A 14,840-nucleotide genomic window follows, 5' to 3' on the forward strand; every position below is an offset into this window, starting at 1 on the left:
TTAAGTCCAGCATGTTTTAGACTATATTTAGGGTTGTTTTGCCTCTGTTTTTGGTTGGTTAGCTTGTTTGAGCCTTATATGGTATGGTTGTAGTGTAATTTCCTTCACTAGTTTGGTGTTTTAGGGCTTTAATCACCATTGTTTTAAGTTGATAGCATGTTTTAGTGTTGTTTTGCACTTAATTTCAGCACTTTAATTTCGGCAATCTTCCTCAATTCTTCACTCTTTTGTTTTCTTTGAAAGTGGTTTTAAACCTCTTGTTTGCCTAAGTGTGAAATGGAGGTGCTATACCTAATGGTTTAATCCCTTAGGGGGTTCATTACCAACAGTACAATGTCTCTTTAATGCCCAAAGCTATTTGTGGTTTGAGCCATCTTTCCACTAGAGGACAATCACCAATGGACAAATTGGATTAAGGAATGGTTTGGTAATTAAAAGGAGAAAATAAAAAATAACAAGTAAAAGAGGCAAGATAAGCATCTTTTGTGTTGCATTGCATGTGTTCGAATTAGATGTTAATTAGAATATAAGGAAAATGGGACATTTCATACTCAAAAGTGATGAAATATGCCACTTTCCTTGGTCATCATTGCCCTTGATCATGCATGATAGGGTGATGGTCCTTTTGGTCTTGTCTTTGCATTCATTGATCTTGCACAATTGATTTCACAAGCCATCATACAATGAAATTGTTTGATTGATGGTTTGTGAACCAAAACTTGTCTCTCATTTGATTTCCCCATGAAAAGGAGAGGCAAAATGTGCAAACAACCCTTGAGAACTGCTCTGTTTTGTTCCCTGTTACAGCAAGGAAGCTTAGACCATCACCAGTGGCCGACCGGCCACCAATGGTAGCCGACCAGCCCCCTGTCGGCCACCAATGAAATTTGCACAGTGTGTTCTTAAGGTGGAGCAGAGGTATTCTGGAAGTGGACAGCTTCTTTGGTGTTCAAATGCGAAAACAGAGACATGCAGCAGCAAGACAGTCCCTTTTCGGGTGAAAACTGAGCACGTGCATTGAGCCTTCCTTGCATTTTCAAGCTTGCTTATCGCTTAAATATCTAGCTTAGATGCATGTTATAATTAATTAGTTGTAGTTGATTAAGTGTTGTAAATAATTAGTTAGTTTCGCTAGTTATTAGATTTCGTTTTATAATTAGTTAACTAGAATAGTTAATTAGTTTCGGTTTGTGATAATTAGTTAGCTTAATTAGCGTAGCTAATTAGTTAGCGCTTATTCATCCGGACCCTTCTTTGCGAGGGTATAATGTTGTAATAAGTGTGCGTGCATATGTGTATGTCTTCCAACCTCACGTCTTTCTCTTTTCTATTTAATCGCTTTTGATGGTTAGATTAAGGATCATGTTTTAATTAGCATATTGCATGTTTGCATCCATTTATTTGTATTGCATGCACCGAGACTCGGCGCATCATTCAAATTGCATTGCAATTTCAATATACTTCTTTGAATACGTATTTAATCACATGTTGTTCAAATTGATCCATATATCATATTAGTAGCCGAGCTTATTAAATTGCATATTGCATGTGTTGCATTAGGCATCTTGCATAGTTAGGATCATGCATCTTTCTAACTAGTTTTTTGTTTTGGCTCGGAGTACTAGGTAAGTTTTTATGTTTTAGCATGCTTGCATGAGTGTGAATGTTGCCATATTTAGCATGCTTGCCATGAGGCTATGTGCTTAAATGCTAAACTGTTTGAATGCTTGTGGATGAAGACTTGTTGTTTGAATTGGAACGATTCAACAAATGTGTGTTTTAAGCCCACTTTGTTGTGGCAAAATCATGTTTTAAGCCCAATATGTTTGATGGTAAATCTGCATTTTTAAGCCCACTTGAGGTGGCAAAATTCAAATCATTTTCGCAAACAAACATGAGTTGAGTTGTTCCAATTCTTGGAATTTTAATCTATATTTGCTTGTGCACATCACATAGTAATGTTAGCTAAATAACCGAAATAAGAACACATAATTTTATAAAAAAATCATATCTTGATTAGTAGAGGCCGATCTTTGATCGGGCGAAGGGGGGTGCTCAATTCATGACATTCCTCTCTCGTACCTAAGTTTCTGAGCTAAGCCAACTTTGGTGATGACGGATACATGGTATTCGGCACCTGTCAGGGTTTCCGAAATTTTTTCAAAAATAAAATATTTAAGTGACGACTCTGTATCTGGAAAAGCAGTTCAATTTTGGCATTATTTGATTTAAAATTGATTTTTCCAAAAGGTTTGCCGGATTTAGACTCTTTAGTATTTATCAATTTCATATTGCACTTGTAAGATTAGATTCAGAATCGCGAAAGTCTGAACTGTGAGGCCTTTCATTTCAAACCTTTTTGAAAGGCAGGGCGCAGAAAAAAGGCAAGTCCACAGTAAGTCAGTGAAGCTGGAGTGAGAAGGGGTACGATGTGAGAAAATGAAAACTTATTTAAAACATACAAAAACACAATTTTTTGTATATTTATTTTTTAAAATTTTGAAAAATATTGTTTGTTTCCACTTTTCAAAAAACACTTTTTAGAAAATTCTACTTTCTTATTTTTCGTATTTTTTTATTTTTATTGAATTTTTTTAATATTTTAAGCAATTTTTTTACTTTTTAAACACACCTAACATAAATACATCTAAAATGTAAAAAAATTGTAAAAAATTTTTTTTAAAAATTCACTAAATACCAAAAATATATAAAAAAATACAAAAATTCAATACATTTTTTTATATTTTTATGTATTTATTAATTTTTTAAAATATTTTTTCACAAATTTTTTACTTTTTAGATACATCTAAGTAAAGTGCATCTAAAAAAGTAAAAAAAATATTTAAAATTTAAAAAATATTCACTAAAAACAAAAAAAAATACAAAAACCAAGAAAGTTAATTTTTAAAAAATTTAATCCAAAACACTCAAACCAAACACACTGCTTTACATTTGTTTTAAACCAGAAAAATAGTCAAAACACGTTTATGTAGGTAGTTTCCAATTTTTTATGAAAAAAATATAAAAATAATAAATATAAACATTGCCAAACATACTCACTTACATCATACATACACCGACAATACGAATTCCTTAAGTAGGTACATTCACTACCAATATAAATCTGTATACAAAACTTCACATAGAATAATGCATCTCATTTATATTCATTGCAAAAATGTCTCTGTCACATTAATCCATACGATTTTTTGTACAGAAATTTTGTACGTTCAGCATTTTTTTCCCAAAAATTATGAAAAAAGTGAGAAGTTTTACTAAAAGCTTAAATAGATCTACCCACCATGTATAGAGTTTTTCAATTTTTTTTGAAAAAAATACAAAAATAATAATTATAAACATTGCCAAACATACCATGCATACACGAACAATACCAATATAAATCTGTATACAAAACTTCATATAGAAAGATGTATCTCATTTATATTCATTGCAAAAATGTCTGTCACATTAATCTATATGATTTTTTGTACAAAAATTATGAAAAAAGTGAGAAATTTTACTAGAAACTTAAATAGATCAGCCCATGTATATTATCATATGAAACCAAGGAGTATACACTCAACAACAAAATACACCACAACAAAAATGGAACATGCCTGGTACATACATACATACCCTTCCAAAACAAACAAATCATTTCTGAGATCCCTACACATGCAATTCATCCACCTCATATTTTCAGCAAAACTATTTGAAGCTAGTGCCCAAGTCCCAAAATATATGTGCTTGACTCGGTTTACTCGGGTTGAGACTGCCTAAGTTGCACCCTTAGTAGCTACCCTAAAACTACTGGGGGCTTCTCACAAAATTTCCCAGGATCCTTCTGTGCTCGATCCAAGGCCAGTCTGCACAATCAGTGATAAAAGTATGAAAAATATTTCACACACTGTCTAAGAATTAAGCATAATCCTGTAAACATGTAAAGAAAAATATGTGAGCAAGGTGGGCAATCCTTTCATATATGAGCAACTCCGCCTAAAATAGCAATTTAGATACTCCAATTGCAATTCACATGACACAAAATGACCGCAAGAGCCAATGACCCTTTTGTGTTGTTTTATGGGAGACTAATTTGATCAAAGCCATAAAAAATATCTGTTGTCAAACTCTGACAAGTATAATATATTAATGCTAGAAATATTTTGTTAAGTCGAGAGCAAGCATGGAAATCCTTGCAAAACAATCGGCTTGCCAGTGAACGGTTTTCCATGACTGAAAATTTGAATTTCTTTATTAGTAAAATATAATTTATAAACACGACAAGAGGCGAAACCTTCGTACAAACATGGAAAAGATTTTATTTATTTATTAAAATCTACAAGAACAAAAGAAAATTAACAAAATCCTTTACACTAAAAATCGAATTTATGCAATAAACATACCTTTAGCCTAAGTACGCATGTCTCTCTCTCTCTCTATTGATTATTTTGCATACTTTGTCCAAGCTAAGACACCAATTCAGGATGCAGGAGCAGAAGAGGGAGCTAGAGCGGGCTATCTAAAAATACCTTGAGAGCAGAAGCAACTTCAAAACATGTATATGCATAATTCAACCAATTGATTAATGCCAAAATTCTTCAGTTTGTACAATCCCACATTGATGGGATGCAGAAAGTTTGAAATTTTTTAGGCATCCAGTGGCTTTTTAAACCCACTCTCAACTATTGCGTAGTTAGACAATCACAAATTGAGTGAGTTATAAAAGTATTAAAGGCTTTTGTCTATAAAAGCTCCAGCCACTAGCAGCTGTGCTCACTGCCTTCAGTAGGTACATGTCTTTTACATGGTCAATATTGTGCCATGTAAACATAAGACTTTTAATGCTTTTAAAGTAAAGGCTTAAAAGCATAGACCCATGGCAATTTCTATGGAATAAGCCCGGATCCATTCCTTCCTAAATGAATTAGCAAATTTGCAAATTTAATTCTGCAAATTGAATTGACACTCAATCCACCGATTCACATTTTTGGAGCATGATCCACCACCCTAGGGTGACAGATTAGGTGAGTTAGGGTCCACCTACCTGTGGTTGTTGGTGAGTTAATGGACTGTCAAGCTTACCTTATTCATCCTCAGGGTATTTGGATGTTGATTTGGAGTGAAAGTCGGTACAAGTTCAGATTTTTAGACGAATTATTGATTATGGAATTTTTGGGGCTATTTGTGTATTATTTAATATTTCAAGACAATTGTGAATTGTAATTTTGGAGACATTATTTCTTAGATGATTGAGGATTTTAGTGCCCTTTATTTGAAGAAATTAACTGCAGATATAAAATATAGGTCGTTACAAGAAGTCTCCAAGCTCCTCCTCATTCCATCTTTTAATATCTTCTCTAAGCAATTTTATCTTCTTTGCCACAATAATATCTGGTTCTCCTTCCACCACACAGCTTCTCAACCACTGACTGTTCCACACTCAACTCAAGCCCATCCACTTTCAGCAACATACTGAAATTTTGAATAAATTTCAGCAACTTTCCTTGATAAGAGCCAATCTAAACTCTTGGATTAAATCTATTTGCAAGTCTAAAGTTTGTTTTTTTCTTAGTAAAGCAATTTGCTAGCTACCAACATTCAAAACTTCCATGTAATCTATACGAAGGTTCCTTCCAAGTTTCTACAATATTTGCAAATACGTTAAGTTAGAATTTTGTTGTAGTATCACAACACTAGTTAAAAATGTGAAGGCAAAATCTAGTTTGGTATCATGTGGTTTGGCTTTGGAGCACTTGAACTCCTTGTCATTCAAAAACAAAAAATTAAAAAATTAAAAAAAAAAAAACCCCATGTGATTTTGAACTAAAATGCAACCCTATCTTCGTTAACATCACATGAAAAATGACCTTAACACCCACATACTATCTTCTCTCTCTCCCTCTCCTACAATACACGTTATTTTTTAATTCAATCAATATTAACCAATTAAACTACATAACAACTCAAATACCCCCAATTTTATAATTTAAATTTTAAGTTATTAACACAATTTCTAATTTAATTGCATTTCTAATTATACAGATATACTATGTTACACACACTTGAGTACGAGTGTCAGGTGTGGGTGCCTAGCGGTTGAACATCTCAAAACTTAAAAAAAAGGATATTTAGATATGGATCCAAATTTGGATACAAATACCAGGATACGTTCAATAGTTAATTTCTTAATAAATTTTTTATATGAACATGACTTAAAAAGTTGATCGAATAATTTTTATGGCCAAACGGTTTTTCTAATAACAGCCCATGTTAATAAAAGAGAATGTTGGCCAGCTAGAAAACACTAAAAGGCCCAACTTTTATGGCTGAGAAAAGCTTATTTGTAAGCCCAAACATATATTTTATTTATTTGAGTCTAGCCCATTAGCCAAAACTAGCTAAATGGCTTTTCCAATATGTAGCTCTCCAGCCCATGATGGCATGGGAACCCAAGTGACGCTGGAAACCTAATGGAATTGCATCTAAAACGATTCAAACCAGCAAGTCAACAGTAGCCAAAACCAGCCGGTCAAAATCCCATGCAAATGCAAATGCAAATGCAAATGCAAACCCTAATTCTCTTTCTCAAATAACAATCAACATAATGTCCATTACAAACCCCCTCTCTCTCTCGATCTTAATCACAAACTCATGACCTAGATTCAACAGTTGATGCAGTCAAGATTCAACAGTCGATAAAGATGTAGATCTCAAACCCAACACATACCGAAATTCCTTTATAAGGTAAGCATCCACATACCTTCTTCCTTTTTTATTCAGCTGTGTCCAAGCGAGAGGTGGCGAATTCAACATAGGTCCCACACCAGCATCCAAGTCCATGCAACATAGCATATATATAATTTAGGGCAAAAGCCGGAGCACTTTACCCCCTATGGTTCAAATATAGCCAGAAAATCCTTATGTGATGTAATTTTGGATTAAAGTGCGACCGTTAGTTTTTCCATTCAAACTAATTGAAGGTATATCATACATACCTTTTTTTAAAGTGGGCTTGATTTTTTGAAAAAATAAAGTAAAATTAACACAACAAAAAAACAATTGTACCCCCATCTTCTCCAAACCGAAAATTAGATTAAGATGTAAATTAAATATAATTAAATTAAAATAAAATTAAGGATTGATCTAAGATAAATATATATATATATATATAATTAAGAAGTTATTTAAAATGTAATTAAATTAAAATATAAAATAAATAATAATTTAAAATTCATTTCAAATATAATTAAATTAAAATTAGATTAAAAATTTAGGAATTACAATAAATAATTAAGAATTTATGATTAATTGAATTAATGTTAGAAATTATAAATTATGCATATGAGAGAGGAAAGAGAAAGAAAATAACCAAAAAAACATTGGGTTTGAAGATATTATAGTCATTTCACGTCTATAGTTAACGGAGTTAAATGTTGCACTTTGGTACAAAACCACATGGGGCTTTCTATTATATAAAGTGTATAGAACAATTTGGTGTGAAGTTTTGTCACCCTTTTTTCCATTCCCAAACAATCTTTGTGCAACTACCTTAGTTTTTTATTGAATTTCAAATTTTGATAACTTCTATTTTTCCCCTCCACCTACCTTGTCAGTAACTAAAAAACCCTCCATCTACATTCAATTGGTTGGGTTTCATAGCGCACCCATAGGGTGTGCACACCTTCTTGTGTATATATGATGACCCAACTCGATTGATTGCAACCTGGATGGATGGAGCACCAGGTCTTGGATTTAGAGCACTAGGCTTTACATTACAACCTAATGGCGAATTGATTCACTTCTGGTGAAGCTTCTAGAAGGCCGACCACTACATAGAGATATCCATATACCAATCATGAGCGATGTAGGGTGAGGGGAAAAAAGGGGAAGAAGCCACTAAATGGAAGGCTTCACTTGCTCAATCTAACACTAAGAAATCTCTTTCCTCTGATGCCTCTCTTTTTAAAATCAATCACACAGAGTCTTGAATTTGATTTTTTTCTCTGAAATGGGTTTAGTGTATAAAATTTTCATTCCTAAAGAAGCGAAGGTTTAACGTATAAAATTTACATTCCTAAGAGTAGATGAGAGGGTGGCAAGGAAGATGGGGCTGGGGTGGCAGGGTGGAGGAGAAAGAGGGGAAAGGGTGGAGGAAGGAGTTGGTTGGGAAAGATGGTATGAGTTGTGGGAGTGTGGAGTGTTTTAGATTTAAGGTTTTGAAATTGGAATGAAAAAATGGCAATATATTTTGGCTAAAAAATTTGGCTTTGATTTGATCTTTCTTTTATACCGACTCTCAGAATCGGTGCATGTTACACAAATTCTATCAATTTTAACAGAATTAATAAAACCAACGAGGTGAAGTGCAAAATGACTTAAACCACAAGGGGTCTCTTTGGCTATTTTTAAATGATAGGGAAGCAAATTGCTCTGAGGCCAAACCACATGGAGGTGATCAAAATTTCAAATAACAAGATAAAGTTTGCCAATAACTTCAATTCCCAATAATGCTAATGACATAACTATTGTGGAAGCACGAACAACTATAATGACCACGTGACTCTTACATATTTATCAGTTTACTTGAAATCTATGATATTAAAGCATGAAGGTGACAATTTATTCCCACTTATTACATTCACGGAAAGAAGACCAAAAAGAACAACGTGAATCTTACATAATTATAAGTTATACCTGAAATCTAAGATATTAAAGCATAATGGTAACAATTTATTCCCACTTATTACATTCACAATAGGAAGACCAAAAAGAAAAACACATGTATATATATACACACATTAACAAAATAAGTAAAGAGATAAAAGAATGGAAAAAGAATCACAGCCATAAGATTCATAGACTCAAAAATGAGATACTACTCATTATTACTCACCATTTTTTGTTGTCAGTCTCCATTTACACGCAAAGACAGAAATAGCAAGTACAATATAGATCCTAAGTTGAACCAGAAAGTTTGCTCCAAAGTATCCTTTTTCTTTAATTTTATTTTATAATTTCGTTGTGGTGGAAAGGGGGCAGTGGTTGATACATGCTTAATTATAAGGTATATGCATTTTAAAGGGTACATGCATGAATAAAGATAGGGATTGATTATTACCAAGGAACTTCACAACCAAGGTGTCGCTGCATGAGGAGCCTCAAGTCAAGTAGGTAATCACGTTTAGCGGCAAAGTTAAAGTAGGAGATCTAACCCTTTGAATCAACTCTTCTGCTATCAAGTTTAGATGCTTCAACTTATGAAATGGAGAAGCATGACTTTTGAGAGCATCAGTTTGCATTGCAAGAACCTTACCTCATGTGAAACAAATCAAAAAAAGACATATAATTAATTTGAACTCAACAACTATGACAATGCAAAGATATAATTAAGCAATAATGGGCAGTAGTTCAATTCTTATGTTGCACAATACAACAAATTCTTCATTGCTACACATGAGAGTGAACTGTAGCAGGTACCTAGTATGCACATCCCACGCTATGATATTCAGCATGATTGTTCATATCAAGGAAATCTGATTTGAATTATTACTGTACTGTAATATATGGTAGAAAAATAAATGGAAACGTCATATAATATTCAATGGAAATGAACAACAATGGGTTGGTTTACATTAATTGTATACGAGAATCCACCAGTGAATAACCAGAATTAAGGATATAATAGCATTCTTGTTACTTGGATCTCCAGCCAAATAGACCACTAAAACAGTTATTCACCATCCTAGCTCACAAAGATGGGCCAATTAGTACTAAAAGCGGTTACTAAACAATTGTAGTTTACTCAATCCAGAAAAGCCAATCACATTTATGTTCAAATTCAAGTTTGTGGTACATAGTCATATTAACCATTGTGCTAAATAGCATATGAATGCAAGCTAATTTTACAAATTTTGGAGGTTGTATCTCCTTGACATCTTGGAGGTTATATCTCCTTGCCATCTTGATTAGATTTTTACATTGAGATTTGGTGTTTTTGTATTTATGGGCTCATTTGGGAACTTAGTTATTTTAGTTGGCTTTTTGGCTATATAGCCTGGCTAAAAAAGTTGACTGGGATGATAGTTGACTTCTTTTGTAGTTGATTTGATGGTTGTGAGAAAAAAAATGAAATGATTATGGTTTGGATGTGACATTTTGTCTTATTGACTATTTTAGCCCTTCTTTTTTTTTTGTCTTTATTGATTATTTTAGCCCCAAACTTGCATCCCAAACACCCCATATATATATATATATATATATCTTGTTCAAGCAAGACGATTCACCATGTGTGCGCATGAGCATTGGAAGAACAAAATTGGAAGTTTTTAATGACTTCCAAATGTTAATGCGGTCCTTGGTAAAATAATCAGAATTTACAATTTTGAATTTGATCAGCGAATTTCATCATTAATTCAAAATTTAATCAGCTAGGATAAATTTTCATCTACAAATGATAGCCCTTAATGATGCACAATTGATACGCAAACCTTTTTTTTTTTTTTTAATAACCTAGGACAGGACCCCCTTTTGAGTTAGACTCATCATCAAGCAAAAAACAAGAGCCTTGACTTTGTCAAGAGTTGAACTAGAGACCTCGAGGTTATAACACCCAACCCAAGTCTTACCAACTCAACTACACCCTTGGGTGCCAATACACAACCCTTTTAAGTATGCAACTATTGCGGAAAGCTTGTAGTTCGAGTGTTCTTTTAGTAATCAAGGTGGAGAACAAACCTCATATTTCAAGGGTTTCTACATGATATCAAGTATATGTAGATCTACTTGCGAAGTACAATTAAAAAGTGTTTACTCCTAATAATAGTTATGACAAAATTGTGGCATTCTCAACTTATGCTAGCCAGATACTTTTTTATTCTAACCCAAGCTCAAGGTTCATAATCATATTAGGCCACTCTTTTGGATCACAAAGTGAAGTATTTGAGATAGTTATACAAATTTCATACAGCTCATGTGTGGTCGAAATCGTACCCACAAGAATAACAAATATATGGATGCTATTTATTGTTATTATTGGCTAGGCAATGAGACTTTACCATCTTTGATAATATGTTAAATAAACAACTCAGCAAAGAGCTTCCAACAGTTGGAGAAAGTTTCACTATATCCTTTTATATCATTAACAGCCTTGTCATAATAACTAGAAATTTACAACAGATTGCCAAACGTTGAAATAAACCAAACCAAACCAGACCTTAAGTCTCATCAAATGGGATCAGCTACATGAATCCTCCTTCTCCACTCGACTCTATCAATATTCATTTAGTTAGTCAAATTAAAGAGATTCATATATCTATTTACTACACTAGCCCGCGTCAGTTTAGGTCTGTCCCTTCCCCTAACACTTCCATTTACCGCCACTGTATCAATTTTCGGACGTTGAAATGTAAGAAAAAAAGTTAATTGAATTATCAAGTTGATGAGTGAGACAATTTCGCATCCTGAATCTCCCAAGTAATTGAACTTCACCATAACTTCAAAAATTTAGGAAGCTAGAAATAAGCTCAGCATTTAAACTTCTTCATTCACGGAAGGCTTTAAAGATGCACAATTAATTGACAATGCGTTTAGCATACATGATTCAATTTTTAGTAATCAACGTGAATAACGGTGCACTTCAATCTAGAAATCACAATCACAAGGGGCTATGTGTGATCCACACACGGGCCAAACTAGAACAGTATAAAGTGAAATTTTCAAATGAAACATATCCACATAGCAAACTTAATTTTTATTTTACAGGATCTAGAAGCAAAAGCAAATAATATAAAGTCAACCTGGTACAACAATACGATCAATAATATCAAATTACCTCAAGGGTTATCAGCGACAACGTAACAGAGCTTGCTTCTCGAAGCTGACCAAGCATGTTTATCACATTGAGCGACAAGCTTCGCTCCATAATTGCATTGAAAGGAACCCTTATGTCGATATCAACATTGTCCAAACAAGGAAGACTCGTCGCAGAAAAGACTGGTGAAACTCTACCTTCCAGCTTGAATGAAGTCAGTCTAGGTGCCGAAACCACAATCTTCTGTCCATCAGGGACAGGGTCCAATCCATCAGAGTCCAATTGATAATCGTCTGAAAACCAATGTTCATCATCGTACCATAATTCCAACTTCCTAAGTTTCGGAGCAGTGATATTAAAATCATTTAGCTGCAAGCAATCCAAGATCAAAGTTTCCAAATTGGGACAATTCCCAACAGTCTCAGTGATGAAATCGGCCGACCCATCTGAGAAACCAGTAATATGCAGAGTCTTTAATCCCGGCAAGGCCAACTATTTGTCGAGAGGAACTTGGTTTCCATACTCGAATGTGAGAGATTTGAGAGATTCAGAGTTAATCAAACACAGAGGAAGTTGATAGGCACTGGGATAACTAAATGCCGCAACATGGAGTTGTTGAACATTGTGGGAAATTGCGTAAGAGAGGGAATTCTCGATGAAGCTTGGGTGGTCACAAGCATGAGGAGAGAAGTAGAAATTGCAGAGATTGGAGTTGGTGTCTCTCTGAGACAATACTTGGTTCACGAAGTGCGGGAATTGATGAAGCCTTTTGGAATCGTTGGGAAGTGGAAATAGGTCGACATCGAAGTGGAGGTTGGGGAGGGAAGTCCAGAGATACCTCCATCGTTTTGACAGCGCGCTGGTCTGAATTGCGTATTTGAGGTCCATGGAAGATAGGATTTCGTGAAGAATCGGGTCTGGTAAAGTGCTGATTCTGTCTTCTTCACCATCTTCGATTGCTTGCTTTTTCTTCTGATTACTCGAATCTTCCATGCTAATTCTTCAGCAATTGTTTGTGTGTGAATCGTTGTAGCTAACTAGCTGTGTCAAACTGAGAATTAGGCGAACGATCACGAAATAGCGTCTAGGGTTTTCTAATCCTCTTAAATTGATCATTGCAGCATTGCGTTAAATATCGTTTAATTCGTATCCATTAGTATTAATTCGTATCGTTTTATTTGTTAATTGTGAATTAAATTTTAAAATTCATTATTCACTTTTGAAAACGCCCTGTTTTGTCATAGTTATATATATATATATATATATATATATTTTTTTAACTTCTAATAAAATATTAAAATAAAAATTAATGTGATACAATTTAATATATAAAACTAGTGGTAAACCCGTGCTATGCACGGGATTGGTTTAATAATGTGTAAATTTTTTAATAACGCATTAATTTCTAAATTTATTCATAAAATTATAATCATAATGCATAGAGATCATCTTTTCAAATTTCTTAAGTGAAGACAATATTTCAAAGCAAATATTCATAAAATATTTAAATCATCCAATTGAGTTGTTTTTCTTAAAACAATAAACTTGATTTCTAACTAATGAAATAATATATATTAACAATAAATAAGATGTTTCTCAATAAACTTAATGTCTAAAACATATATATGCTAAAAAAATTAATAATAAACTAAATGTCATAAATTAAATCTACCTATATTTGATAAATTAAAACTCAATAGATGTCGGTCATCATGTCCAAATGTTCCAAAAAGTACCTGTAAAATAAAAAAGTGTTAACATTTTTTTGTTATCATTTTTTACATACAAACAAACTTAAAAAAAAAAAAATAGATATATTACCTTATGAGGAGTGATGATTTAATTGTCCTCATTTTTGGGTTGTTGCTTCACTTCATTCTCTTCAACACAATTATTTTGTTGTTGTTGCTGCTACTGTTCTTCCACTTTAATATTTTCATTATCAATGCGTTGCTCCACTTCATCCAATGCTTGTAAACAAATCATATCATTTTCAATTTCCTCCAACATAACTATCAATGCTCTCATGTCTGGAAAGTCCTTTTTAATTTTTTTATGAATTTCTTGAATAGGCCATGAGGTTGGAAGTGTGTTAACTATAGCATGAACTAATATTGCAATGTGGGTAGTGGGAGAGTGGGAGTGAAACTCTTTGAGATTTGTTTGGATAGGTTTTGTATTTTTTTTGTTGACAGTTTTTTATGGATAGGAGTTGTGGGTAGTGGGAGAGTGGGAGTGAAACTCTTTGAGGGAGGTTTTGTTGTTAAGAAAGTCTTTGAGAGGGAGTGAAAAGAGCTATCAACTTAAAAGAGAGGTGCCACGTATTTTATAGATTTATGAGAAATGTCAGTAAGTACCGTTATTTGTTGTAAGTACATAAAAAAAAATTAAAAATCTATTATACAACATGGATCTACTCAGGAGCTAATGTAACTATTTGTAAAGAAATTATAACACAATAGTTTTGTAGTAAGCAAAGATAATGTAATCAAATTATTGTTATACATGGGGAAAAAAACACAAAGGAAAAAAAAGATTTATTTTGATTTATTGTTAGATTTTTTTTGAAGATTTTGAAAATTACAAAATAAACACAAAGCGATGTCTTTTTGTGGATGTGTATTTTTTTTTATTAATTTATTTAATTGAGATTGGGATTTATTTAATTGATTTAAGTTATAGATATTACTAAATTTTATGTGATTGACATCTGATTCAGTGAATTGTGAGTGTTGGATATGCATGAGTATATTGTAGGAATAAAAATTATGGGTTTCTTTTTCTTTTTTTTTTTAAAAAAATAACGTGATAGACATTGAATATTTTTAGTTTGTATATATGTTTTTAATTTATTTAAGTTACAGATATTTGAGCTCTTTTTTTTAAATAACGTGATAAACATTGAAAAAAATAGTTCATAAAGACAAAATAGATTGTGAGTGTTGGATATGCATGAGTATATTGTAGGAATAAAAATTATGGGTTTCTTTTTCTTTTTTTTTTAAAAAATAACGTGATAGACATTGAATAT

At 32.9% G+C, this 14,840-nt stretch overlaps 2 long non-coding RNA genes across 3 annotated transcripts; one reads left to right on the forward strand and one right to left on the reverse strand.

Annotated features, from left to right (window-relative positions):
• Positions 1–3,415: 3,415 nt before the first annotated feature.
• On the reverse strand, positions 3,416–11,968 carry LOC114298299 (uncharacterized). 2 transcript variants are annotated; one of them, XR_014333027.1, is made up of 3 exons: positions 11,831–11,968; positions 9,119–9,308; positions 3,416–3,866 (listed from the first exon to the last, which is right to left on the reverse strand). It is a non-coding gene; the product is annotated as an uncharacterized LOC114298299 (long non-coding RNA). The 2 variants fall into 2 exon arrangements; XR_003641843.2 differs by having other exon boundaries at positions 4,404–9,308.
• Positions 6,637–12,887, forward strand: LOC145792871 (uncharacterized). Its single transcript, XR_014333028.1, has 2 exons — positions 6,637–6,744; positions 11,761–12,887. It is a non-coding gene; the product is annotated as an uncharacterized LOC145792871 (long non-coding RNA).
• The last annotated feature ends 1,953 nt before the right edge of the window (positions 12,888–14,840 follow it).

The sequence above is a fragment of the Camellia sinensis genome, chromosome 6, assembly GCF_055761805.1.
Source record: "Camellia sinensis isolate YWXY chromosome 6, ASM5576180v1, whole genome shotgun sequence".
In the NCBI taxonomy this organism is placed as follows: Eukaryota; Viridiplantae; Streptophyta; class Magnoliopsida; order Ericales; family Theaceae; genus Camellia; species Camellia sinensis.